The sequence below is a fragment of the Malaclemys terrapin genome, chromosome 1, assembly GCF_027887155.1.
Source record: "Malaclemys terrapin pileata isolate rMalTer1 chromosome 1, rMalTer1.hap1, whole genome shotgun sequence".
Taxonomy (NCBI): Eukaryota; Metazoa; Chordata; order Testudines; family Emydidae; genus Malaclemys; species Malaclemys terrapin.
Genome location: NC_071505.1, coordinates 291,760,506 through 291,788,111, shown reverse-complemented (window position 1 = coordinate 291,788,111; position 27,606 = coordinate 291,760,506). Strand labels below are relative to the sequence as shown.

At 43.2% G+C, this 27,606-nt stretch overlaps 1 protein-coding gene across 6 annotated transcripts in view; it reads left to right on the top strand.

Moving 5' to 3' along the window:
* ENOX1 (ecto-NOX disulfide-thiol exchanger 1) overlaps nt 1-27,606 on the top strand; it is a 494,661-nt gene that overhangs the window by 73,252 nt on the left and 393,803 nt on the right. For 5 of the 6 annotated variants that reach the window (XM_054014088.1, XM_054014046.1, XM_054014071.1 and 2 more), the window contains exon 2: nt 25,976-26,049. The exons of the other annotated variant lie outside the window; for it this stretch is intronic. The gene's annotated coding sequence lies outside the window, so the exon portion shown is untranslated. The remainder of the gene's footprint in view (nt 1-25,975; nt 26,050-27,606) is intronic. 6 annotated transcript variants of the gene reach the window in all.

Genomic DNA, 27,606 nt, shown 5'->3' with positions numbered 1-27,606 from the left:
TGTTGGAGCTAATAAAAACTGATGAAAGAATCAGAGCAAAAGTGTCTGTGTTTGTCTTTATTTTTATTGTCACCAGTTATGCTGGACTCATTTCCCCCAAGAAAGAGATCTGATTATTTGTGCTAATTAGAAGTACATCACTGGTCTGAATCACTTTTGTAATTAGTAGGTTTGCAAGTGGATGGCAGAGAGTTCCTGTGTGATTTGTACTGTTAAGTTCACACACACACACACACACACACACACACACACGGATTTATTGGAAAAATCAACAACAACAAAAAGAACAGCCAATTTTCTTTCACAGACAATGTGCCAGAAAGTGCTCCATTTTCTTATATTGCTATTCCTTTTGCTCTTGGTTGAGATGTGCTGAATTTTCTGTTTGTGGACAGCACTAGTTTGTCATAAAGAAAGTAAGTGGAGATGGGAAGCCAGAACATAAACCTGTTTGCTCTTGTCCGTTGCTGTGCCTGGTAATTCACTGTACAGAAGTGTTGGAGCAAAGAGCACTCCTCTAGACTTGCTGCCTTGGTTTCTGGGACAAATAGCAGATAAAAATGCTGGAGCAGGAGAGAGAAAAATTTGAGGGAAGGCTAGCAAGAAGTAGGCCTGGGGCATGGAAGAAAAAGTGAGCCATCAGTAGGCTGTTTTAGTGTACCATATCTTGTTGATTCCAGATTGAAATTTAGGTACATAGGCCACCCGTCTGCCCTCACTGTGTGTAAAATGAACCAATGAACGGGTGCTAATGTAGATGACAGGATAAAAATGGCAACTATTCAAGCCATGAGCAATCAGCCTATGGGTTTCTGGTAATCTTAACTGCATAGATATCTTTGTCATTTACTTGTAGATGTGCTCTGGAAGGCTGAAGCCTATGTGTCTGTTTCCAGCTGTGCTTGGGTTGCCAACTTTCTAATCACACAAAACCGAACACACTAGCCCTGCCCCTTCCCGAGACCCCGCCCCCTTCCCCACCTCTTCCCTGAGGCCCCGCAGCGGGTTGGGGTCGTAGTGAGGGCTCTGGCTGGGGGTGCAGACTCTGGGGTGGGGCCAGGATGAGGGGTTGGGTGCAGGAGGGGGCTCCGGGTTTGTGGGGGGCTCAGGGCTGAAGCAGCGGGTTGGGGCTTGGGGTTGGGGCGTGGGCTTACCTCAGGCAACTCCCGGTCAGTGGCACACCAGGGCTAGGGCAGGGTGCCTGCCTGCCTTGGTACCGTGCTGCACCCGGAAGCAGCCAGCAGGTCCACCGCCTAGGCTTGGGGGCCAGGAGGCTCTGCGTGCTGTTCTAGGTTCTTGGCCAATTAGGAGTGTGGAGCCAGTGCTTGGGCAGTGCACGGAGCCCTATGCCCCCACACCTAAGAGCTGAACCTGCTGGCCTGGACAGGTAGGGACTAGTCTGCCTTAGCCCCGCAGCACCCCTGACCAGACTTTTAACAGCCTGGTTGGTGGTGCTGACTGGAGCCACCAGGATCCCTTTTTGACTAGGTGTTCCGGTCGAAAACTGGACACCTGGTCACCCTAAGCTATGCATGCACATGAAATAGGGAAGCAAGCTAAGCCACCAGTCTCAGTGTTGCTCACAAAGATGTGCATGTAAAACATAATTTTCTTCTCTGGTGATTGAGACCTTAGGCTGCTGTTCACACATATTTTTGTCCAGGGAGACCCCCTCTTCTTTTAAAAAAATGAAATATGGGGAAGATCCCAAGTAGGGACAAGTATACATGGGATAAAACCTAGGGATTGAGGATCCCCAAAAGAAATGGAGAGTTGCATTAAGTGCAAAACTCGCAAGCTCTTCAAATAGCTCTAATGTATCTCTATAAATAATGGCTCCATAAATATTGAGAGTTAAACTAATGTTCATCGAGAACAAAATGTGCTATTCTCCTCGGAAGAAAGACAATGGCCACAGCTAGGCCCTAGGCCAAATGAAGCAGTTACCAGTTGGCCACACATTCCTTACAATACTTGTAGAGTATAAATCTACATGGATTTCCATTAGTCTCTGCCTGCTCCTGCTGTGTCTACACGTGGCTAAGAAATAAGTTTAGACATGTCTGAGTCACTCTTTCTCTCTGTTTATTTCTGACAGAGCCCCTCTTACCCCACCAATAGCTGGCAAGTGATGTCAGAATCCAAGTTTTACTCCATTCAAAAATGAGAGGTCTTTTCACTCACAGGATAATTGTCAATCACAAAGGAAAGAGATATCTCATCATTTCTATTGGAATGCTGCACCTGTTTACTCTTTGCTAATGAAACGTCTTCATTTGACATTCTCCGGTGTATGTGTTTCTCTCTTGTTCCACTAGAAGCTCTTTCTCATATTTAAGGATTTGAATTTGCCAAGCACACTGACTCATTTCTCTGCTTTTTTTTGTGTGTGTGTGAAAACACTAAAAGCAAGGTGCACAAGTGCCTCTTAGCAATACACTCACTACCTGTGCACACCTGGTTTGACTTGATTGTCACAGGAATTACCCACAGCAGTTCTAGGTGCAGCACCTGTTCCATTAGCAGTCAGTGCCTACTCAGCCATTCATTAGCACATACAAAACTTCACCTCTTATAGGACCTTTTCACTATGTAATCTAGGAAGGCTAGGAGGAAACAAACTCATTCACCAGAGTAAAGTGCCAATAATCAATGTAATCAAACTTTTCCCAAGAAGGAGGGCGTTACTGGTGGAGGAGGCAGTGAAAATGTCTGTTCAAGTGGACCCATTTGAGAATCCAGCTCTTTGGCACAAAATAATGGATAAAATATTTTCCATGAAGATTACAATAGGGATCTTGGGAAATCAGGATGATGCAGCAGGATTCACAGAGACAGTTGAGGGGGAAAGTGTCTGGACTCAAGAGATCATCAAAGTAAACAGGCAGAGAGTTATTCTAGGTTCCAAGCTTGACAACCCAGAGAGATGCATTGCTACAGCCCTTAATCAGAAAGCTGTAGACTGCCAGTTTTTGACATCAGCATTTCTCTACTACATTCAGATAATAAAGGCTCTATTTTAAGATCCATATGCACTTCTTTGAAGTCAATTTACAGGGACATGTTGTTGAGAAACTGTCAGTGAAAGCAGGGTATAAACAAAATATCAGCTTTGAGGGAAGGGAAGGATTTCAAAATCTGGATCCAAATTTTCTGGCTCAGGATCAGTTTCTAGTAGAAAATATTCCAAATATGCCTGTTTGTTTACAGTCTCTAGGGCTAAAGGTCACGGGGAAGATGGGTCATTTAGTTAGTTTTCTTCTTCTTTTCTTAAAAGAATCCTCAGAAATATCCTCTTAGGAATCAAAAGAGTGAAAAAACAGAATATAGAGTTCATGCCTTACACTGTTTGGAAGAAGGCAACCCTTCAGTTTTCACTTTCTCAGGGGAGCTTGGAGGGAGTTTCCACACGCATGGAGGCTCACACCTCTACAGGTGTAGCTGAAGAATTTTGAAGTCACTGAATTTTCTCAGCTTTCCACTTTCCTGACCATTGGCATTAGTTTTGTGATGAGTAAATGATGGAGACCCTGTTACTTTGGCATGCTAAGTTTGTATTTAGAGCCCATGGTACTAGGATTTAGGGACACAAGGAAAACACTGAGATGCTGCAGAACTTGTGGTGAAATCAGAGGTACTCTGATTAGGCTACAAAAACAACAAGGAGTCTGGTGGCACCTTAAAGACTAACAGATTTATTTGGGCATAAGCTTTCGTGGGTAAAAACCTCACTTCTTCAGATGCAATTTTTACCCACAAAAGCTTATGCCCAAATAAATCTGTTAGTCTTTAAGGTGCCACCAGACTCCGTGTTGTTTTTGTAGATACAGACTAACATGGCTACCCCCTGATATCTGATTAGGCTAGGTTAGGTTTGTTCTGTTTACTTTAGTTCTTGTACTGAGAGTAAGATTGCTGAGTGGTTGTGTCAATAAATATGATCCGTAGTACAGGCTTGTATCGTATGGCTTTTGTTTTGTTATCTGATCTGGCATCCCCATGGCCTGGTGTTGTAACTAAACAAAATCTATATTCATGCTACTGAGTAAACATTTTGATCAGAACCTACCTGCAAAACTGAGCGCCGTTAATCATTTGTTTTCCTTTGCTTCCTTTGCTTCTTTTCCTTCATTTTTTTTTGCTTTAGTTAATGTTCCTAAATGTGATTTAGCAGGTTCTTGCACCTCCTCCTATTTAGGCTACGTCTACACTAGCACTTTTCTTGGTAAAACTTGTGTTGGTCAGGGATGTGAAAAAACAGCCCTCTGACTGACAAAAGTTTCACAAATAAAACCAGTGTGGACAGCGCTATGTTGGTGGGAAACGCTCTTCTACCAACATAGCTATGTGGGTGGTTTAATTATTCCGGTGGGAGAGCTCTCTCCTGCTGGCATAGAGCAGCTACACAGGAGGCCTGACAGCGGCACAGCTGCAGCGTTACATTTGTGCTGCTGTAAGGTCCATAGTGTAGACGTAGCCTTAGACTTGATGCATTAATTTCCCGTGGATATCCAGTAGTGATCAGTTACTGGCTATGATATGTTCAACACAGCATTCACAAGTATCACGGACTACAGAATAACGTACCAGCCAGTTCTATACTACAACCTGAATCACAATTTTAGAGTGACCTATACCCACTCTATAACTGACATGGGTAAGAACTATATGGGGATTTAGAAAGAGAGTTAGTTGTAAGTCAAGACTTCAGTGTGACACCATCTTAGGGAGCATGATAACTAAAGTTTTTTGTCCTCAACTGAAGTCTTACAGTCAAGCTGCTAAAGTAGAGATGGCAGTGAGATAGAGTGTTACCAATTAGCCACCTGCATGAGCTTTCTCTGACTCGAACTAATGGAGGGCTGATTGCTGCTTCATGTATGTGCTGCATGACATGATCTTGGGTGCTTGTCTGCCATATCCAGGACCTGACACTTGGCATTGCACACCAATCTCAATCATTCTCATGCACTATGAATGTCTTAGGAGCAAGTTGTGTGTGCATCTGGTAGCTCCCAAGGCAGCTGGAAATTGTGGCATGCTATAGAAGGTATCTACTGGTTGGTGTTATTGCTATACTTATATGAGAAATCAAACATATTAAATAGTTTTCTTCAGAATATCCCCAGTAACGCTAAACCGATATGAGTAATGCCTATAGAATTTCTTACAATGGTTTAGCTTTCCAAGAGCTCAGTTCTGCCACCTTTGCTCAAGAAGTAGCTTTACTTTGTGAGTAGCTGCATTTATTTCTGGTGCGCAGTCCCAAATGCTAGGCTTTGGATTTTGGTTGTACTACATGAAGAGGAAGGTGCTGTCAAGTTGTTTGGAATGACTCAAACGTCTGAGTACGAACCTTAGAGCGGACTGTTAAGAAGCAGGCCACACACCCTAAATTGGTGAGTTCTATACATAGATTTCACCGACTAAATATCAAATGTGAACTCCTCAAGGACTACAGCAGCCTTAACATGGAGTCCCAGACAGTCCCCTTGGGCACTCTGATCTATCTTGTCACCCAGGTAAGCCTGCCTTTGTAATAGATAGTCCCTTACACCAAAATCACAGTACTATTCAGGTTACTCCCAGTCCTAAAGGACCAGTCATTTACCCCAGATCAATTGCACTTTAGATCTTGCACCAGTGATAACACTTGTGTCAATCCTATAATAACCTAACCATTTATTAAGTAAGAAAAATAAATGAGTTATTTATGCGGTTAAAGCCGATAAACATACGCACACAAAGGAGTTACAGTCTTATGTTCCAAAAGATAACAGAGGTAGGGTGACCAGACGTCCCGATTTTATCGGGACTGTCCTGATATTTGCTTGTTTGTCCCGCGTCCCGACCAATGTTAGGTCGGGACACTGGACAAACAAGGAAAGGCTCCAGAGCACGGAAGGGCTCGCACCCCCCCCAGACTCCGCTACCCCCTTCCCCCATTGGCTCCCTCCCCAAATCCCTGCCTCTTCCCCAAGCACACCATTACTCCTCCCTCCACAAGCGCTGGCGGGAGTCCCGGGAGATGCAGGGGAGCATGGGGCCAGGGGGAGTGAGAGTCCGGCCTGGCCCCGAGCGCAGGCAGGACTCAGTCGGGCCGTATCTGGAGGGGGGCGGCCTGCGGGGCCAGGCAGCGGCTGTTCTCCCCACCTGGGCAGCGGGACTCGGGAGCAGCTGCTGCTGCAGCTCCTACTGCCGCGGCCAGAGGAAGTGGCCATGGCGCTCGGTGGCTGCGGCTGCGGCTCTGGCGCCCAGACCCAAACCCCCCAAGCCCGGGCCTGCTGCAGGGACCCAGCGTGCATGCTGTGCCCAGCCCCTGGCCAGTCGCGTCTGGGCTGGCTGCCCAGCTGGTGCTATCCCGCGGTGGCCCCGGGGCGGAGGCATCGGCAGCCCAGCCCCGTAAGTTACCCTGCGGGACCCGAGCGGGACGGGGGGGCTGGGACCTGCCCAGGGGCTATGCGCAGCGTGTGCGCTGCTGGGTCCCCGCATCAGGCCCGGGCTCGGAGAGTTTGGGCCCGGGCGCCAGAGCCGCAGCCACAGCCACCGAGCGCCATGGCCGCTTCCTCTGGCCACAGCAGTAGGAGCTGCAGCAGTGGCTGCTCCCGAGTCCCGCTGCCCGGATGTGGAGAATAGCCGCCGCCTGGCCCCACAGGCCGCCCCCCTACTCTCACTCCAGGTACCGCCCGACTGAGTCCTGCCCGCGCTCGGGGCCAGGCCGGACTCTCACTCACCCCGGCCCCACACTCCCCCTGCGTCTCTGGGACCTCCCTCCAGTGCTTGCGGAGGGAGGAGGAAGTGGGGGTGGGGTTTTTTGCTCTTTTTTTTTTTTTTTGCTCCGCCCGCCCCACCACCCCGCATCCCAGTATTTGACCTGGGTGATCTGGTCACCCTAAACAGTGGGCTGCTCAAATATGCAATCTCTATATGTCCTCTAGGGCAGTGGTTCTTAAAGCCAGTCCGCCGCTTGTTCAGGGAAAGCCCCTGGTGGGCTGGGCCGGTTTGTTTACCTGCTGCCTCTGCAGGTTCGGCCGATCGTGGCTCCCACTAGCCGCGGTTCGCTGCTCCAGGCCAATGGGGGCTAGGGGAAGGGCGGCCAGCATGTTCCTCGGCCCAGGATAGCTCAGTGGTTTGAACATTGGCCTGCTAAACCCACGGTTGTGTGTTCAATCCTTGAGGGGGCCACTTAGGAATCTGGGGCAAAATCAGTACTTGGTCCTGCTAGTGAAGGTAGGGGGCTGGACTCGATGGCCTTTCAGGCCTTCCAGTTCTATGAGATAGGTATATCTCCATATATTGTGTTTTACCTGCTTTAACCTTTCAATAACTCTCATTTCCTTTTCTCAGCTAATAAACCTTTAGTTAGTTTACTAATAGAATTGTCTGCCACCATTGTCTTCGGGGTAAGATCCTGAGAACCAATTGATCTGGGCTAAGTGATTGGTCTCTTGGGACTGGGGGAAACTTGATGTGGTGTGATTTTAGGTTTAAGTAACCTTTTCTCACAAAGTTCCATTTGTCTGTTTGGCAAGAAAGGCTGGCGAGTCTGTTTGGCAAGTCTAAGGCAGGGATTGGCAACCTTTGGCATGCGGCTTGCCAGGGTAAGCACCCTGGCGTGCCGGGCCGGTTTGTTTACCTGCCGTGTCCGCAGGTTCGGCCGATCGCGGCTCCCACTGGCTCCAGGCCAACGAGGGCTGCGGGAAGCGGTGGCCAGCACATCCCTCGGCCCGCACCGCTTCCCGCAGCTCCCATTGGCCTGGCACAGCGAATCGCGGCTAGAGGGAGCCGCGATCGGCAGAACCTGCTGACGCGGCAGGTAAAGAAACCGGCCCGGCCCGCCAGGATGCTTATCCTGGCGAGCCATATGCCAAAGGTTGCCGATCCCTAGTCTAAGGGGAACTCTCTGTGACTCCATGGTAAGACTGGTATAGTGATCCAGGAGTTCACATTTGTTACTGGCTTGGTGAATCTAATTATGAAATATACCACCAGTTTGGAGTGTCTGTCCTTGTTTTCTGACAGTCTGCCCTGAGAGAGGCACAGTTGTGAGCCACTCCAGACAGCATGAAAATGGGATACCAATATTACAAATGAGATTAATGCATGTAGCATCCTATAAGCATTTCATAAAGTCTAAATACTAAACACCAATTTAACATCTATTTTAAATATTTTGGAAACCAGCCTGGTTTTCAACTTTGTATTGGTCAGCGTTCTGTTGAGGCCTAGGGGCATTGGCATGAGCAGGCACCTGGTCTGCCACTAGGGTTGCCAACCCTCTAGGATTGTCCTGGAGTCCCCAGGAATTAAAGATTAACCTTTAATTAAAGATTATGTTATGCAATGAAATCTCCAGGAATTTGCCACTGTTTGACACTGTCACAGATGTTACTACTCTGCCAGAGTAAGGGTGGCAGAGTAGGGCTGTAAATCTTCTTGCAGTTTCTGGCATGGGAGATAAGGAGTGGCACTGGTCTGTTTACCCAAATCTCCATCTTTGAAACAATTCAGTGAATTTAAGAAATGACAATCTGAGACAATAGTTTCTCCTGAAAATAGATATCACTGTCCCCAGAACAGCCATTGTTTCAACTAGTGCTAGAAATCTGGGTAGCTGCTTGGGGTCAGCTTAATGCACTGAGGATAATTACTTAGTCATTCACGCTTTTTAATATAGACTATTAAGACTTCAGTGGTAATTTTTGATTAACCATGCAGATATTGTTAAAGGGGGGATGTGTGTGGGCAGATATTTAACTTGTGTGGCTCTTGACACAAAATGATGAGTCTCTTACATCTCTTCCGAGTACAGTAATCTAACCCCCAGGGAATGCAATGTGGTGGTTGGAGAGTTTGGTGGGTTTTTTTTGCATATCTAATCCTTTACTCTTGGGAAAGTTGTGAGGATCTGTACCTCTAAAAACTCATTTTCTAATATACAAGTTCTGCATAATGCTTTCAATATCTAGCCCTCTATGTCTTAGGAAGGCTTAAACTGAAAAATCCAAACCCCCTGGGGTCTGGTGGAACGCTGGGAAGATTTGCTTCCCTTAAAATATGTTGAGTGGCGTGCTATGCAGGAGAGAGTATTATCTAACTGATGGGGATAATTTTAAAATAGGATGTGCCTGTATTGCATGAATAAAATTGGCAGTGGTGAGCTTATTTGGGTACACAGTTGCATTGCAGACACTTTAACATTTAAGCACCAATTAATACATGCAAACATCTTGTATTTTCATGTGTAGTTATGATGCATTTAAAAACTGCATTTGTAATGCATTAGTCTCCATTTCTTCAAGTCAGACTACTGAGGGATGTATTTGATTTTGAGATCATTTTTTGAAAGGATTTTAGGTTTTTTGTTTTGTTTTAAACTAATTGGTACAACTGTGCAGTGCTGTGGTATACCAAGCCTTTAAGGTACTAGTAGTGCATTAGGTGTCCCACAGCTCAGAGGCAAGTACTGAAGGTGCTTCAGTTGCTAGGTACTAACCCTGAGGGGTCCCCCCAGACATGTGGCTAAAGTGGAGTATTTTACTAGGGCTGGCAAGAAAGGGAAAGCTGCAAATGCCATAAATAGAATGTCTTAAATAGGTACAGCTCAAATTAAAACAATAGTGGTTCCTATTTGGCCCTTGGGGGGGAAGCCTAGTCCAGTTCTTTATTCAAAGCAAATAGGGGGCTGCAGATTTCCAGGTCAGGCTCAGGTATCATGTGTCATGTTGGGGGCTCTTTGCACTGGCTCCCTGCCCAGTCTCTGCTGCTTCCTCACAAGTTCCACACAGACCTGAACCTGCCTGCAGTGTCCAACTATCACCCCCTATTTCACACATGGTTCCCTGGCTGCTATTGCAGCCTTCTCTGCACACAGTTCCCTGGAAATTTCCCTGCATTCAGCTGCTCCTGGCTTGCCTGCAGCTGCTGCTTCCCCGAAAACCAGGTTACTTCCTAGGTCAGGGTGTTTCATAGCATTTCTGTCCTACTGGCTAGGGGAAAGAGATGTACCTGCATATTCACCTCCAGAGGGCCCTAAATCAGTGGACAGAAGGTTGATGGGAATTGTAATTTCCAGTTTCGTAGATTAGTCTATTGGAAATAGATTGGAAAGAGCAAAACTATTTTATTTAAAAACTCAAAAAGTTAAAAAAGAAATGGGGGAAAAAAATAAACGGTGACAGAATACTGTGGGTCAAATCCTATGGCCCTTTCTGTAGTCCCTTAATTAAAACAGATTTCCTACTGACATTTTAATGAAGGTTTTGCCTGAATAGAGACTGTTGAATTTGGTCCTACATATAAAATGAAAAAGTACATACTTCTGCAGTGTCCAATCCACAGATAACAATGCTGTTAAAGAAGGAGCATCAAATATACTCACAGTTCAAGGACATATGAAAAAGATGCAACCTCTATTCTATTCTGCATGGGAGCTTACACTGTGTTCATCACCACAGTATCTTAGCACTTTCCAGTAGTGCCTTAGGTGACATGACTAACATCTGTCACATGTCGTTTGTTCTTTCATCCTGTCCCTAGGGGGAGAAGTGGGCGTAGTGATGCGTTTTGGTTTGGTCGAGGGTGTTTTGTAGGTTTTATTTTGTTTTTGTGTTTTTATATATATATATATATATATATATATATATATTACTATATGTTAGAGGAGTCATGTCAAAGACATGCACCTTGCACTTAGCGTGGAAGGTGGTGAGGTTTGTGAGGGTCCTTAGTTCCTGGGGGAGTTGATTTCACGGTCTCGGATCAGCCCCCAGGGAAGTTCTTTCTCTCTCACAGATGAGCTTTACCCTTACTGAAGAGAGTTCCATTGTCCCAGTGATCTCATATATTACCGTAAGCAGTGAAATAAAGAGGAGAGATGAGAGTGTTTTACCTTGCTAATCTGGCAGAGATGAAGTGGTCTCTGGTGTCTTTATGGCACAGCACTGCCCCAGCCTCCTTGAAGTATTGTTGATGCAGGCACAATGCTTTCCAGAGCTTTGGGGATCACAGGGTGTGCGCACAGCCACTCTGTCACTTCAGAAGAGGGTGCAACATCTACTTTCTATTGGGTCTGGTCTGTTCTGCTCATGCCCGCTCACTTTAGACAAGCTACTACCAACAGTGGCACTGGCCTCACTCCTATCTATCCAGCTGTCTAGCTTCTTATGTTGGCAGCAATCAGTGTAGTATCTGGGCACCAGTATGGGCTAGACCAGGGGTTGGCAACCTCTGGCATGCGGCTCGCCAGGGTAAGCACCCTGGAGGGCTGGGCTAGTTTGCTTACCTGCCGCGTCGGCAGGTTTGGCAGATTGCGGCTCCTACTGGCCGCGGTTTGCCGCTCCAGGCCAATCGGGGAGGCAGGAAGCCGCGGCCAGCACATCCCTTGGCCCGCGCCGCTTCCCGCAGCCCTCATTGGCCTGGGACAGCGAATCATGGCCAGTGGGAGCCGCGATTGACCGAACCTGCCGATGCAGCAGGTAAACAAACTGGCCCGGCCCGCCAGGGTGCTTACCCTGGCAAGCCGCGTGCCAGAGGTTGCCAACCCCTGAGCTAGACAAACATTTTGCCTAGTTCCGGTGTGTGTGCACAAGGTTAGGGAGCTTTCTTGTGTTGTTGCCTTGAATCTCATCCCCTTTGTGGACCAGCATAGGAACTGAACATGGTCTTGCCTTTAGTGTTTTTCCTTTTTCTTCCTGATAGTTGTCTTGGGGATAAGCATTAAAGGTGACTCTAAAGGATAAAATTCTAGTATTTTAATTTAACATTTTTGTCTTAGTATCAGTGTGTGGGGGCGCAGTTGCAGCCTGCTATAAATTACTTTAGTTTTGGTTAGCAAAATCCAGTGGCTGAAGAGGAGTGCGGGGAGGGAAAGGATCTGGCACAATCTATTTGCATCTCACAAAACTGGAACAAATAAGAGGGGACAGGATCAAGGAGGCATCGATCAGTGTCCAGTTGTGCAGGCATAGATTTCCATTAATGTTTTGAAAATCAGAAATTCTGCATGTTCTGTTTTGTTAATTGAGCACTTTGGGCACAAAACAGCATGCTGATACATTCCACATCTTCAGCTGCATTTCTTATATTGCTTTAATGAAAATATGTCTCTTGCTATTGCATCTTAAATGGATTCTTTGAAAATTCAGCCCTGTCCATTTTGGGGAAGAAACTTATTCTGCATTAAAAAGTCAGAATGCTATGGGAAAAGTGGGGTTACAGAGGATTGGTAGGAGGCTACTGTTACACTTGAAAGCACGTTCTTCAATATTTGTATGTGTGAGTTATTGAGAACATCTAATGTTTCCTGCTAAAGGAAATCATGGTCCTTTGAACGGAATGGTGATTCTTTATGAAGACGCCTCCAATTTGCTGTTGCAGTATTACAGACCAACAGCAGTAGGTACATTAAGTCTGTGGCTCCCTCAGGTTTCTTTTTAAACTAAAATTAATCTACAAACTTCTTCAAAATTTATTTGAGCTTTCATATAGGATTACAGATTGATGCAGTTATTTAATGAACATATTCTGTTTTTTCCCCCCTTCAACACGTAGCTTGGTTAAGTGGAGAGATGTACCTAACAGATGTTTTGTTTGTGTGTGTGTTGCTTGACAGCAATTGGCACCTTACATCGGGAAAGCTTAAACCAATTATGAATAGCTGGCACAGCAAAAATCAAGATCAATACAACACAAGGTCGATTTTTTTCTTGTAAGATTATTTTGTTGAGAAGTTGGAGGGAGGTTAGGGAGGAAGGAACAATAAACGTATGGTTTTGCACTCCTGTTCTTATGATGGCAGAGTGCAATCAGTGTATCTTGTGACAGGGAAGTAATATCTCATATCTCTTTAGAAACATAGGTAATAGTTGTACATAAGAACAGGAGTGCAAAAATATACATTTATTGTTCCGTCCTCCCTTACCTCCTTCCAACTCCTCAACAAAATATTACAAGAAAAAAATTTACCTTGTGTTGTACTGATCTCCTTCAGAGCTTTTCCTGTGACTTTATTCTTGATGTGGAATACACCCCTACTCCAAGTAACAGGTGCAGTCTCAGTGTGTACAGAATGGAGGCTGTTACAATGTTCTCTGATAGGAAGTAAAGCTGTTGATTTAATTGCAATTAACTCACGTGAGTAACTCAAAAAAATGAATCACGGTTAAAAAAATTAATCGTGATTAATCGCAATTTTAATTTCACTATTAAACAATAGAATACCAATTGAAATGTATTAAATATTTTTGGATGTTTTTCTACATTTTAAAATATAATGATTTCAATTACAACATAGAATACAAAATGTGCACTGCTCACTTTATATTATTTTTTTATTACAAATATTTGCATTGTAAAAATGATAAACAAAAGAAATAGTATTTTTCAGTTCACCTCATACAAGTACTGTAGTGCAATCTCTTTATCGTGAAAGTGTAAGTTACAAATGTAGATTTTTTTTGTTACATAACTGAACTCAAAAACAAAACAAATGTAAAACTTTAGAGCCTGTAAGTCCACTCAGCCCTATTTCTTTTTCAGCCAATCGCTAAGAGAATCAATTTTGTTTACATTTACAGGAGATAATGCTGCCCACTTCTTATTACAATGTCACTTGAAAGGGAGCATAGGCATTTGCATGGCACTATTGTAGCCATCATTGCAAGGTATTTACGTGCCAGATATGCTAAACATTTGTATGCCCCTTCATGCTTCGGCCATCATTCCAGAAGACATGTTTCCATGCTGCTGATGCTCATTAAACAAATAATGCATTAATTAAATTTGTGACTGAACTCCTTGGGGCAAATTGTATGTTTATTGCTCTGTTTCACTTGCATTCTGCCATATATTTCATGTTATAGCAGTCTCGGATGATGACCCAGCACATGTTGTTTGTTTTATGAACGCTTTCACAGCAGATTTGACAAAACGCAAAGAAGGTACCAATGTGAGATTTCTAAAGATAGCTACAGGATGGCGGGACTCAGATTTTGCCCCTCCCCCCCGGCTCTGGGTGGTGGGGCTCAGGTGGTCCCTCTCCTGGGGTCATGTAGTAATTTTTGTTGTCAAAAGGGGGTCAAGATGCAATGAAGGTTGAGAACCCCTGGCCTCGGCTATTTCCCTAGATTGTTTACGAGAAAGTCATGTGAGACAGTATCAATAGCATTACTAAAGTCGAGATATATCACATCTACTGCTTCCTCTGTATCCACCTGTCAAGGGCTTCTTGATATCTCCATAATAAAGATGAGAGAGGTTGTGAGGTAGACTTTGGCCATCTTCGCTTAAAAGTACTTGGCTGTCCTGACGTTGCTTTAGTATCACTTCACTGGTCCTGTTCTGCCACAAGTCTATCTACTAATAACTCTTTCCCTGGCAAAGTACTTGTCAATATTTCTGGCTTCTCGACAGATTCATTCTTACACACAACAAACAACAACTTATAACACCTGGGTCCTACTCCTCCCCTTTTATTAGGTGGCAGAGCCAATCACTGACTAGTCTTTTTGGACCCCTCTCATTGGCTCGTTACTCCTGTTCCCCTTCAAAGCTCCAGGTTCCTCTCTGCTGCTGAGGCAGGTAGGGAAGGAGACTGTGGTAATTTCTTTCCTTTCTTCTCTGTAAAGCTTCTTTCTATTGTACTGGATACAAGATGAAAGGCAAGGAAGCATCAAGACTCTGAGTCCCAGTTGGTTTCCACCATCATAGGGATCATTTGCAACAAAGGAGGGGGAATTGGTGATCCTTTAGTTTCTCCCTCAGCCTCCTTGCCCCATTGTGAGGTCCCCAGTTAGATGCTCATTAGTGGCCACATCTGGAGCAAAGCCAACCCAAACCACCCCATTTTTCTAGCCCCTGGTGCTGAAGAAGAGAAGATTAGCCTGCCAGAGGATAAGAAACTGTGAAACTCCAGGGTAAGCCAGCAATTGAGGTTGCTACACTGTTAGCTAGCCTGCCCACCATTTAAAACTATGCATGCAGGGAATAGAAGGCACTGTCAGGTATGCCTCATCTCTTTCTTCCTGCTAAAAACAGAACAGATCTAGAGACGGACCATGGGATTAGTGAGTCTTCCATCCAGTTTTGTGAGGATAACTCATTTGAGGAAGTGGTCAGCTTAACAAAGATAGTTCCAGCATGCTGATCCGGAGAGATGAGGCATTATTCTGAATTTGTCACTGCTGCCTATGTAGAGAATAAGGTTGATCACTCAGAAACCTTGCAGTGTATCAAAAGTTGAAAAGTTGCTAGGGAATCTAAATTAGAGGACAAGAATACCTTACTTCACTTACTGAGCAAGACACGATTGTCCTTGCAAGCCCATTAAGGATCATGGTTGTCCTTGGAAGATATAAGAGAAAGTATCCTGCCTGTCCACTGTTCGGTAAATTCTCTGTCCTCCATCTGGAGCACCCCGATCATAAATTCTTGGTCTCCATAACTCTCATACGCTATGTTGCCTTACCGAAAAGAAACAGACCACCTGAGCAGTGTCCTTCAGCAGTCTCTGGTCCTACCACAGGTGACACCTCGCTGGATGGCAACATATCCCTAGGAATAGTGTAGACAAGAAGATATATTGAACTTTCAAAGAAATGTTTGCACTCCCTAACTATTTCTATGGCTTTCTCAGAATGTGTTTCAACCCGGCTGCTGAATCCATCACCCCCCCACCCCAGTAAATCCCAATCCAGTTTGAAAGGCACATTCCTTTCATAGCCTGGCTGCAGAAGAGGGTGTGCTAAGAGTTTCAGTTTGCATGCATTATAACACAGTGGTTAAGAACATGGAATGATGATTTCCCTGAGTCATGCATTACATTTTTAAATCCTGTCATCAAGAACAGATATTCTTTTAGTGACTGTTCAGATCAGTCTCTAAGCAATGTTTCTGAAGAGAGGCTGTCTTCCAGACAAGCCTCCCAGAAGTACCAGTGGTATAAGGGAAGTCATCCTATAACTGTATTTGTATGGTTTCTCCTTTAAGCAGATCTGTGAGAATCTCTGTTAGTGTAAGGGGGTCTAATTTACACCACCTTACATATGACATCTAAAATTGGCTCTAGGTTACTAAAAGTGGCCTCTATTCTGAAACTGCCCAGATTGCCCTTGTAGACATAGTCTTGAACTATGTAGGTTGTATTCCACTCACTTGAATCCCTGGAGTTAGTTTTCCCCATTTTAATTTCCTTTCCATTCTTTGAATCTTCTTCGTCTTGGTAGCCGTCACGTCAGCTGGTGAGGGTGGGGGTTAGTGAGTTATTGGACCTACCCTATTCCCTGCCGTAACCCAGTCTTTCATTGGGTTAAAACAGAATTGTGTGTTGTTCCTGCCTTTCTCCTAAGAAAAAATATCTGCATATTTCCCTCCTCGGTTTCTGCTCCAACCTCTAGATTGCAAAAATGACACTGCTTTTTCAGTGTATCCGAGGCCCTTTACACTTTTGTAGCAAGGCAGCTTAGACGTTGTATTATCTTCGTATTATCCACTGTGCAATGGAGGGCTCCTTAGCCTTGCTGGATAATGGGCCCATTCTGCCTGTGCGACCACTACTTCTTCCTGGGCACAGGCAGGGGAAAAGTTTCACTTGAGATATTTCTATGTCAGAAGGCTGAACAACTCTTTGTGCTTTCACAAAACATTTCAGGTTGGGAGGCTTTGCATTTTCAGGTTCTGTGTTTGACACAGACCATAGGGCAGTGACCCCTTAATTTTTCTTAGTACTCTTTCTGTGAGTGGATTTTTGAGGGACTTCTAGACAGTTCCCAACCATTAGAAACTGGTGTTCCTTGGGTATAGGGTTTTTTTAAAACCCATTAATTTCTTTCTTCAGCAGGGAATATCAGTTTGTAACAATTTGTGTTAAGGATAGTCAAGTAGGTTTTCACTTTATAGTCAACTTCACTTTAGTTCAGGACATTCCCAGAGCCATTTGTTGCTATTGCCTCAGCTGATGCTCAGAGTACATAGTTTCTTTGGACGTATTCAGCTGGTGCTGCTGAGAAGAGCAGGCATTGGTTAATAAACAGGGGGCTCAAAACTGTCTAGTTGGTGATTGGCTCTGATCCTTGTTCATCTACTTGAGGAGGTTCACCCAAACTTTACAAATTGGTGTCCCTGGGTGAAGATAATGAATTAATAAGTTAAAAAAGTCTTATTTCATTACCCGCAGCACACTCCATTGCACAATATATGAAGGTTATTTTGCCAGTGATGCACATGCTAATATATTTTATTGAAGCTATTTTGATATACTGAAGCTGAAGTCATCTATACAGACTTTTCTAAAGTCTATTAGACATTACATCTTAGGAGAGCTTTAAGAAGACGGATTGCCAGAGGTTATCTTTTCCTCCCTCTTCCAGGGAAAAGTTATAATGTTTCATTTAATTTATGGTAATTAGTATAATTTCATCTGGGTTCAGGGGATAAGAGAGGAGGTGGGAGAGACTGAGTTTCCTTAATTTGCCTTTATTAACTACGTCAAGCACAAACCTGTTCCTCTTGATGTAGGCGAAGGGTAGAGTAAAAGAAAGGAAATTTTGCTGTACTTTCAGGTTTATGTTAAAAAGAGACTGAAAATATGAATGATAATCATGGCAATGGTAGAGGAAGTCTGAAAAATTAGGTGTGTGATGATGTGTAGTACAGCAATACTTGGCATATTCATTTATTTTTCATATTTCAGTCTTTGACTATATGTGCAGGGGACTCTCTGAAGCCAAGGTGAGCCACCGGCATGCATATTTAAAGGCAAAATTAGGCCTAAGTATTATAACGGGCATCCTTGTTAAATACTGGTGCATCTTAAATGGAGATTATTTACATAACATTTGATTGTCAGCTGAGAATTCAATGGTGTAAATAATAAAATAGAAGTTTAGAATGATGTTACCAAAAAGGCATTCTAGTATGTGTTCACTTGTAGAGACGTAAGAGCCATTTTCTACCATGTTGCTCATACTATTGAATCTTCAGTGTAACAGAAGTGCAAGAGTTATACAAATTAAAGCTTATTATTGGGAAAATGAGGTGTTTGTAGTGATTTTTTGATGATGTATTTCAACCTGAGCTTTCTGCTACAAAGAATTTAGTTCATTTCTGCTGTTGATCCAGATCCTCTGATTCAGAGATGCAAAAGTTTTATATGAAACACTGTCCAATTTTGTCATTTTGCCTAATGAGATGAGTGAAACCTGTGTCTGTTTGTTAGCTATGGTAAATACTTTTACAGTGGTATGAAACGGGTAAAGGATGACCTGATATTTGTTAGATGAGGATACTTATCAGACAAAATCTGTTTGTTTAAATTTTTAAGATTACCAACAAGCAACCACTCAAATAATGGACTGCTCTTGATGCACATATTAATAACCTTACAATTGTTTATTAGTGGGTATTTTTCTTCACAATCCTAGCACTAGAAACTTTTTTTTCTTTCATATGAAAGCCTTGATCCTGCAGAGTTTGATAACCTCTGTCAAGGTGAGTGGATTTTTCCAGCCCTGATACGTGGCATCTAAAGGAATTGGCACAGACATCTTTGGGGCTTCTCCATCACTGCGAGATCATCAACAGAAAGTGCTGTTTCTATCTCATACACAGATCTAAATCAGAATGATCAGGATCCAGGAAATCTGTAGCTTTCAGTTGCTGCTGGAGTAACTTTGTCACACTCTGCTTTCCCAAAAATATGATACACTTTCTTCCGAGAACTCTCATTCTAAAGCTGTGAGTGGAAACCGCCTAGCCTAGCCTTTAATTCCAAGTGTAGCCTATTGGCCAACTGCAGTCCACACAGTTCTACCTTGTGGCCGAGGCTCTCCTTCTCTTCATTATAGAGATGTGGCCTGAAGAGACTACAGGTTCCAACTTACAGTGCTCATGGTGGCTACTTTAGCTCATGGAGACATGCTGGGGTCTCTGGACATATGTCTCAAATATATCACTGTTGCTGACATTCAGATACTAGTGTAAGGAATATGGTATAAACATTCTGTCGCATAGGTGGCAGGACTGGTTGAAAAATAGCAATTACTTGTCACTGGAAATTAAAAAAAAATTATTTCCCCCCGCTGCATTGCCACAATTTTGTTTGTGTTTGTTTTTTGTACAAAAGACTGACACTGAAAACCAAAACATCATGGTTTCTAAAAAGAATTTTTAGTAAAAATGTTCAGATTTCAAAAATTAAGAAATTGTACCATTTTTTTCAGGTTTTGTTTGTTAATTATGAAAATCTGGAAAATGTTGACTGAAAAGCCATTTTTCACTGAAAAAAATGTTTATTTTTTTTTGGGTGGGGGGAAATTGACCAACTCTAATACCTACTGTTTAAAAAGAAAGGCAGTTGCAAATTGGGCTTCTGATAATTTTTGATGCACCTGTCATTGTAAATGTTAAGAACCCCCATACAACACAAAACTGAGCCTTACTTTAAATTCTGACTTCAGTAGTGGTAACCTATGAAAAATAGGATGTGTTTTTAAATTCAGCAGGCTTAGAAGTAATGATTTTTAAAAATGCCAAGATGTCAACACAACAAGGAAAAGATTGAAGTATACCAGCATGTAACAATGCACTTCCAGTTTATCTGTTGCTGAATTTTTTCAATTTAACAATCCTGTCTTCCAGGGTCTAAAGTGGTAGCTCTTTGTATGTAATGTTTTACTGTCACTCCACCGGGCATTAAAAAAAAAAATTGAAATTATCTTGAGGAAACCAAATCCCTTTATTTCAAAGACAAATTAGATTGATGTATCTTACCATTCTCTATAGATTTCTTCATAAGCGCATTAGTTGTTGAAGTGGTACCAGACATTTTGTATATTACAGCAATTTGCATACATTCATTAAGCTGTACTTTGTAAGACTTACTGACAGGGGCATTTGATGATTTTGTGTGTCTGTGTGTGCACTGTATTGTGTCTTTACACAGAGCAATCTGTTAAATCATGCCTTTGTCCTTTAGTTTGTCAATATTGATAAATGAAGCAAATGTTAGTAACTTTGGGAGGGCTTTTGGTGTTCGTGGCATAAAGGACAACAGTGGAAGGCATGATTTGTTTGTGAAAATGGCAGTCAACGACAGTAAAGAAAGAAGAGCACTACAAATAAATACTTTTTCCAGCTTGTTTTATATATGTATGTGCTTTCAGGATAGCCTGCTGAATAACCACTTCAGAAATAAATGCTACTCAGTACCAGGATCCAGAATTGAACTGGTGGTGAGGGAGAAGAGGTTATTTCCTTGTGCTGTTCTCTACATCTAAACAATGAAATGTTCATGTTGTTTTCTGTCACTTTTGCAGTAGAATACTAGGAAGGAGCAGCCCTCTGCAGGCTGGCTGATTATCTGGGTGGAAAAATGTGACATTTTCCCAAATTGTGCCTGCAAACCAAGTTCCACCTACTTTTGATACCTAAATAAGATGCCTCTCATAGTGTGCTGTGCATAAAATGATTGTCCCTTTTGTTTATTGCACGCTTTCAGTAGTGCAACTATTTCAGCTGTGAAATAGTTCATAATGTTGCCATTTAAATTGTCATAATGGAGCTTCAAAGTTAATACCCATTTGAGATGATTGGGAACAGTTCACCTCCCTCAGAGCTATTGTTTCAGGCTGTCTGCAGATTCATTTGAACTTTATTGTGGTGTTTTACTCCCAGTTCACATTTTGAAGGCAATTTTCACAACTGTAAGGTCCAGAAAATTATTTTTAAAAATAAATCTTGGCCTTTAGAAGCCAATATAGCAACCTCTGGGAAAAGTACTGGCTCACAGAGTCATCCCAGTTCAACCCATGTGTGCACTTAATAATGTGCAGTAAACGCTATGGTAAGAGACTGGGAATAAAGAGGAAAGATATAGACACCAAGAAGGGTAAGAGAAGGGAAGACTACAGACTGATGGTAAAGTAAAGGTTACCCTTTTGGTCACCCAGGAAGAATTCAGTTGCTCGTCATGGTACATGTACTAAGTCGTTTATACCATTTTGCAGGTGATATTTTGCTGATTTTTTACAATACCTTGAGTGGGATTTCTCTTTGTGATTCCTATATTTCTCATCTCTGAAGAACTGACAATTTTTGAGATCAAATAGAGGATGCAGAGATGTAGTTCTATTGTTCATACTCCTTTATTGTGGATTCTAAACTTTCAAGTCTGTCTTGTCTGCATTTAACATAAACAGTAAGAATGGCAAACAAGTATATAGCATGAATAATCCTGTAAATTGTCATATTTATAGAGATTTCTTGAATACATAGAGCAGAGTAGTGGGGAGTGGGTGGGGGCGTTATTTGTTATTGTTGTTCTTGTCTGCATGTGTTTATGCATGTTTTAGCCTAACCCCTGATCCCCATCCTTCCCCTCCTCCCACACAGAACATCAAATAGGATCATATGTGCCCTTTGAACACATGTTCATGCACACAGCTGGGAGTATGGGCTAAAGCGTGAGTTTTGCTGTAAGGTGTTCTCCTACCTTCCCATCTCGCAGTAAAGATGCCGCTAATGCACATGTTGTTGAGCTCGTGTTTAGATAGTTCTCCAGTGCCATCTCACAACTCTTGGGTCCTGTGTGTTCTGTCCCTTCTACCTACTCACTTCCCACGCATCTCCTATGCACTGGAAGCTATCTGCTCTGTTCAGTGCGGGGAGCTCATCAGATACGTAAAGATTATCTACCACAAGGCTAAGGATGGCAAGTCCAGCAACAATCTGTCTGTGTACCCTTACCACAAGGTATTCAACCACATATTTACCGCTGCCCTGAGCATGGAGCCTTCAGTACTGCATAACATGCTTCTAAGCAGGGCAGGTTTGATTTTTTTTATTTATTTATTTATTTTTTTAAGACCGATGCAAAGATATAGGTGCACAAGACATCCCTTATTTCCATTGCTTCCCTGGACCCAACCCCAGTAATGACAGGCACATCTTTTGGTTGCTTGTATGGAGCCTGCAAACCAGCAGTGTCTTGAGTTCACTCCATGGGAAAATTCTAGCCCTTATCCTCACGGATGTTGTGCTGGCCACAGCATAGATGCAACTGGCTGCACTGGTATCCAGACAGGTTTGTAGGCAGCAACAGCTTGCTTTCAACCTGCCAGATGCACACTCCATCACCATCTGCAGCTGCTAAGTGTGTAATTAATCCTTCTTCTGCCAGGTGCACTTTGGTGAGGGTATGGTTTCATAAGCCATGACAGTAGGGGGTAAACGAGATCTTCTAAAATAATTGGGCACAAATACCCCATTGATAATCATGTTATTTGGAGGGAATAAAGTCCCTGCTTGTCCAAATAGAGAAACATCAAATCTCTTCAGCACTCTGGTGTCATGCACGTTTCCTGTACATCCCACATTGGTGTTCATGAACCTGCCTTTGTGATTGACCAAGGCCTGCAGAACAATAAGGTAGTACTCTTTGCAGTTGACATATTCATGTGCTCCTTGTGGTAGGCAAACAATGGGCACTTGAGTGTCGGCAGAGGCCCCAGTGCAGTTTGGAGGCCCCATTCTCTGAAAGTCAGTTATTTCAGGCATATTAGCAATGTCTACCACTTGTGGGAAAACCACAGTATTAATGGCCTCACAAACTACCACCACCACATCGACAGTTGACTTGCCAATAGTAAACTGATTATCCATCCACCTGTAGTAGTTAGGGGTAGCCAGCTTCCAGGTGGCAATAACAACCTGCTTCTGGACTGATCCAGAAGGCGGTCTTTATCATGCGAAAATTCTGTAGCTACTGCTAGTAATTCCAGATTTGCTTGACAATGTGATCCAACTGTGCTGTGCTAGTTGTCCTGCGTCAAAAGCACTAGTCTGTATAGGAAACCAAAGTTGCAGCATGCAACAGATATCTGCCATCTGCCGTGAATGAGTTCTCCTCTGAGTCTTGTCACCACCTTCCATTCAGAAGGAAATGCTGCTGAAATGTCACTCACCATCTTCTAGACCCTCTGTTTGTACCCTGTTGGAATAACAGTTCAGCCACAAGTAGAAACAGCTTATCTAGTAGTTCTGGATCCATGGCTTGGCACCAGCTGGAACAGACAGAGCTGGAAGTGCCTCTGCTAAATGCTACACCCCCTACCACACGCCTTTCAAGATCCAGGGGTCCTACACATGCCTATCACAACCCAGAATGCCCCAATAACAGCTATGTGGGTGAAAGCAGACAATCACTATGCTCTTGAACGATCTCACACAGGAAAATGATAAAAGACAAAAACACCCTATCACCTATGGGTGAACACATTTCACAAAGTGATTCCTCTGTATCTGACCTATCAGGCCTCATCCTCAAATGAAACTGCACAACACTTTCTAAAGATGAGCCTAGGAGCTTAAATTCGTAACTTTGCTAGACACTAAAAATCATGATCTTCATAAAGACACTGGATTTATGCCTTACTATGACAATCCATAATCCACTAATCCCCCTTTTTGGTCCTGTGACTATAGGGATGTTAATGGGCCACTTCACCTTGAATGGTCCCTTAGAATATGTGTTAAGTACTTATGATTAAGGCTGCGAGTCTGTCACGGAGGTCACGGAAGTCACAGATTCTGTGACTTTCTGTGACCTCTCTGACTTTTGCAGCACCTGGTTCTGGCTCAGGAGCTGCCTGAGCTGGGGCTCAGGCTAGGGGCAGGTGGCTGGGGGCTGCGGGTGGGTGCTTACCTCAGGGTGGGGGGACTCCCACTGACATGGCCCTGCAGCTCCTAGGCAGTGGAGGGGCCGGAGGGGGATGGGGGGGAAGCTCCGCGCTACGTGGTGCCTGTGCCCGCAGGCCCCGCCCCTGCAGCTGTCATTGGCTGTGGTTCCTGGCCAATGGGAGCTGCGGCAACCACCGCTTGTGCCCCTCCGTTGCCTAGGAGCTGCAGGGGTGCGGCGCCGGGTGGGGAGCCCCTGCCAATCCCGCCAACCCTCCCCTCTCAGCACCAGAGGGATCCTGGGCCACCTCCCCCAGCACCTGCGGTGCTGCCAGACCACTCCCCTCCCCCTCAGAGCTCCCACAGCCCCCACCCAAGTTTTAGTTACAGGTATTTTTAGTAAAAGTCAAGGGCAGGTCACGGGCTATGAATTTGTGTTTACAGCCAGTGACCAGTCCATGATTTTTACTAAAAATACCTGTGACTAAAACGTAGCCTTACTTATGATAAACTATCTGTTCAAACTTATGTTTAGCTGTGACACTTGGAGTATCTTTCCCAGACCTGAGGAAGAGCTCTGTGTAGCTCGAAAGCTTGTCTATCTCAACAACAACAGAAGTTGGTCCAATAAAAGTTATTACCTCACCCACCTGTCTTTCTAATATCCTGGGACTGACAGCTACAGCCATACTGCATTTTGCTAATTGGGCTGGCTAGCTAAGAACACATCTGCACAGAGGTCCAGGAAGGACAGACAAGTTCTTCCACAATACACCAACCAATTCCTAGGGTGGCTTAATTTAGTAAGGCATTAAGAACCCTGGGATACACCCCCAAAACATATGTAACTGCAATGTCAATGTTGATGCAACCAGATGGGTATGGGGCGTGTGCAGCTCTCTAGTGTGGACATTTGGTGGTGGGCTTGGCAAGCATGTGCATATATCAAGGATTGGCAACCTTTGGCATGCAGCCCGTCAGGGAAATCCGCTGGCGGGCCAGGATGGTTTGTTTACCTGCCGCGTCCGCAGGTTTGGCTGATCGTAGCTCCCATTGGCTGCAGTTCGCCGTTACAGATCAATGGGGGCTGCAGGAAGCGGCGGCCAGCACATCCCTCGGCCTGCGCCGCTTCCCGCAGCCCCCATTGGCCTGGAACAGCAAACCGTGGCCAATGGGAGCTGCGATTGGCCAAACCTGCAGACGCTGCAGGTAAACAAACCGTCCTGGCCCACCAGTGGATTTCGCTGATGGGCTGCGTGCCAAAGGTTGCCGATCCCTGGCATATACGTATGAGCCAGGACACACATACGCTCTGCAGTGTAGACATACCCTTAGAAATCCTCAAGATAGTGTGGTAGACAAACCGATGAAGCCACCAGATAAGTGTTGGTACAGAATAATGACCATTCCCATGTCAGTCTGGCACTTGAACTGTTGTCTTTTCTGCTTTCTTTCTTTTTCTATCCCTTTCCATGTCAGTTAAGTCTTCTTTTGTTTGTTTCCTCCTTCTGCTACATCTTACAGTTTTAACTGTTCAGTCTTTTCTTTTTCTTCTTTCTGGAGCAACTGTATAGTAAAACTAATTTGTTTTGTCAAAGGGATTATGCACTGCAGAGTGCTGATATCTGTATCCCTGTGTCAGCATCACCAGGAAAATTTATAGAGACTCTAGATACTAATTGTGTGTAAGTGCTATGCACATGCACATGCCTGAACATGTGTCTGCTTTAGGGACAGAAATATATGGAGCCAGATTATGGAATCCATAGTAGAATTGTCATTTTTAACCTTTCTTAAGGATAAAATGGCAAACAAAAATGATACCCTTTGTTGATGCATGGTTCTCTAATTCATGCTGTTGCTCTGCTGCAAATCAAAGGCAGAATATGGCTCAAATGTATGTCGGTTTGTAGGTTTGTAAATAGATTTTTATTTTCTGCCATACGACTAGCCATTGTACATATTGAATATGTTGGTTTTATTCTATCATTACTGATAATTGTAGTAAAATTACTATTCTGAAATTTGATGTTTGCAGGAACTATCCTGTACTATTTTTGAGTTCCCATAAACAAGCTTACTTAAAAGCTTTATGATACTGTATATGTCTTATATTTAATAGATTATCCCACTAGTCATCATTCTTATCTCACACAACATGCATTGCTCTACACGTAGCTGTAAAGGACAATATTTTAAACTTATTTCCAAATGGAAGTTTAGCAGAATGATTTTGCTCTGCTTTTATGCCAAAACTATTTACTTTCAATGGCACATTTTTAATGTGTATGGTTTTCCTTTGCAGATCTTGGTCACTGAACTTGAAGCAATCTTTGGATACATGCTTCTACAAACTTGGTGAAGATACACTACAAACAGGTACTGTATAGGATAACTCCGGAGTTGGTCTTACATTTTTTGGTTATTGATCTAAGTTTTTATGACTATTTATTGTAATATTGCACTTCTTAAATCCACTGAAAAATCTCAGTTGTCATTAATGGAGTAATGTGGTAGAAATGTGTATGCTACATTTTTGATAATGGATGTAGTGTTTGCATGGGAAAATAAAGAAATGTATCATGCACACGATTGTTTAGAGAGAACTGCATAGAACTAAATATACAGGTTTAATTTCAAAGTGGGCACAATTGTGGGTGTACATGAACACCTATGTGGTAGAGTTAAGATATAGCCCTGCATTTGGGCCCAGATCCTCCAAACACTGACTTAAGTTTGCTTCTGTAAGTAGTCTCGTTGATTCCAACTGGAATTATTCAAGGTAGTAACATTAAACATTTGAGTAAATGTTTGTAGAATCAGGGCTGTAGAGGGTGAAATCCTGGCCCTACTGAAGTTAATGACAAAACTCCCATTGACGTCAGTGGGGCCAGGATTTCTCCCAGAATGCCTGTGGGGAATGCACAAGCAGTTTCAAAAATGTGTACATTCATATAACTAAGCAATTATTAGATGATTTACTCAATTAGGTCTCAAAAGTTGGGTCATGCCTTGTGACACTTGAAAATGTTGTGCTACTGGAGATGAAGAATGTGAAATGAGAAGATTTAGAAGAGTTTATTCATCCAAAAGGATTTACAGAACTAGATAATCTTTCCATTTTATATCTGAAGAGAAGCAGGGTTTTTCAAAGATATGGATTTGACAAACAAACTTTATTTGATCCTGTATGAGGAGCTTAAAAGATTTAGAGGGGGAAAGGATGAATTGTTCTTATGAAATAAAAACTAGGGTCAGGTCCAGGGTGTAGTGGTCCCCCAGGCAAAGATGGGATTTGGCAGTAACCTGGTTGTTCCTTAATAGGCCCGTCTTCACATGAGTAATTGGACATAGGTGAGTCCTTATTTCTTGGGGGGCAGGATTAGAGAGGTAAATGGATTAGCAGGCTGGAAACAGAATGTCTGTACTAGCTAAAATAAGGGGGAACATCCAGGGAATGATTTACAGTGGACAAGATAACAATTGGTAAAATAAGCCTGGAATGTAAGGTGAGGTAAAGAGTAAGTTGCATATGGACAGTGCATGCTGTACAGTGATTGGTGTCGGCAGTGACCAAGCCCATTCCAAAATGTTTAATGAAACGAATAGTTTCATCTGTAGATCTTAGTGTGTTTTGAAAAGCTAGAGAAGTACCATTATCTCAATTTTCTGGAGGAAAAAATATGATTTTTTTTAATTAAAAAGAAGATTTTTTAAAAATTTAAATTGGATTTTTTATTTAAATTGAATATGTTTGTTTATAAAAATATTTACAATTAAATTTGAAATTTACAACTGATGTTAAGTCCTAAACTTGCTATAATCTATTAAAATCACTTAAATTAAATGGAAAAATAATATTAAGCAGTACATATTTGGTGCCAAATTCTAAAGAAACACTACTGAACTGGTGGAAGTCACTCGAAGTCAGAGTTT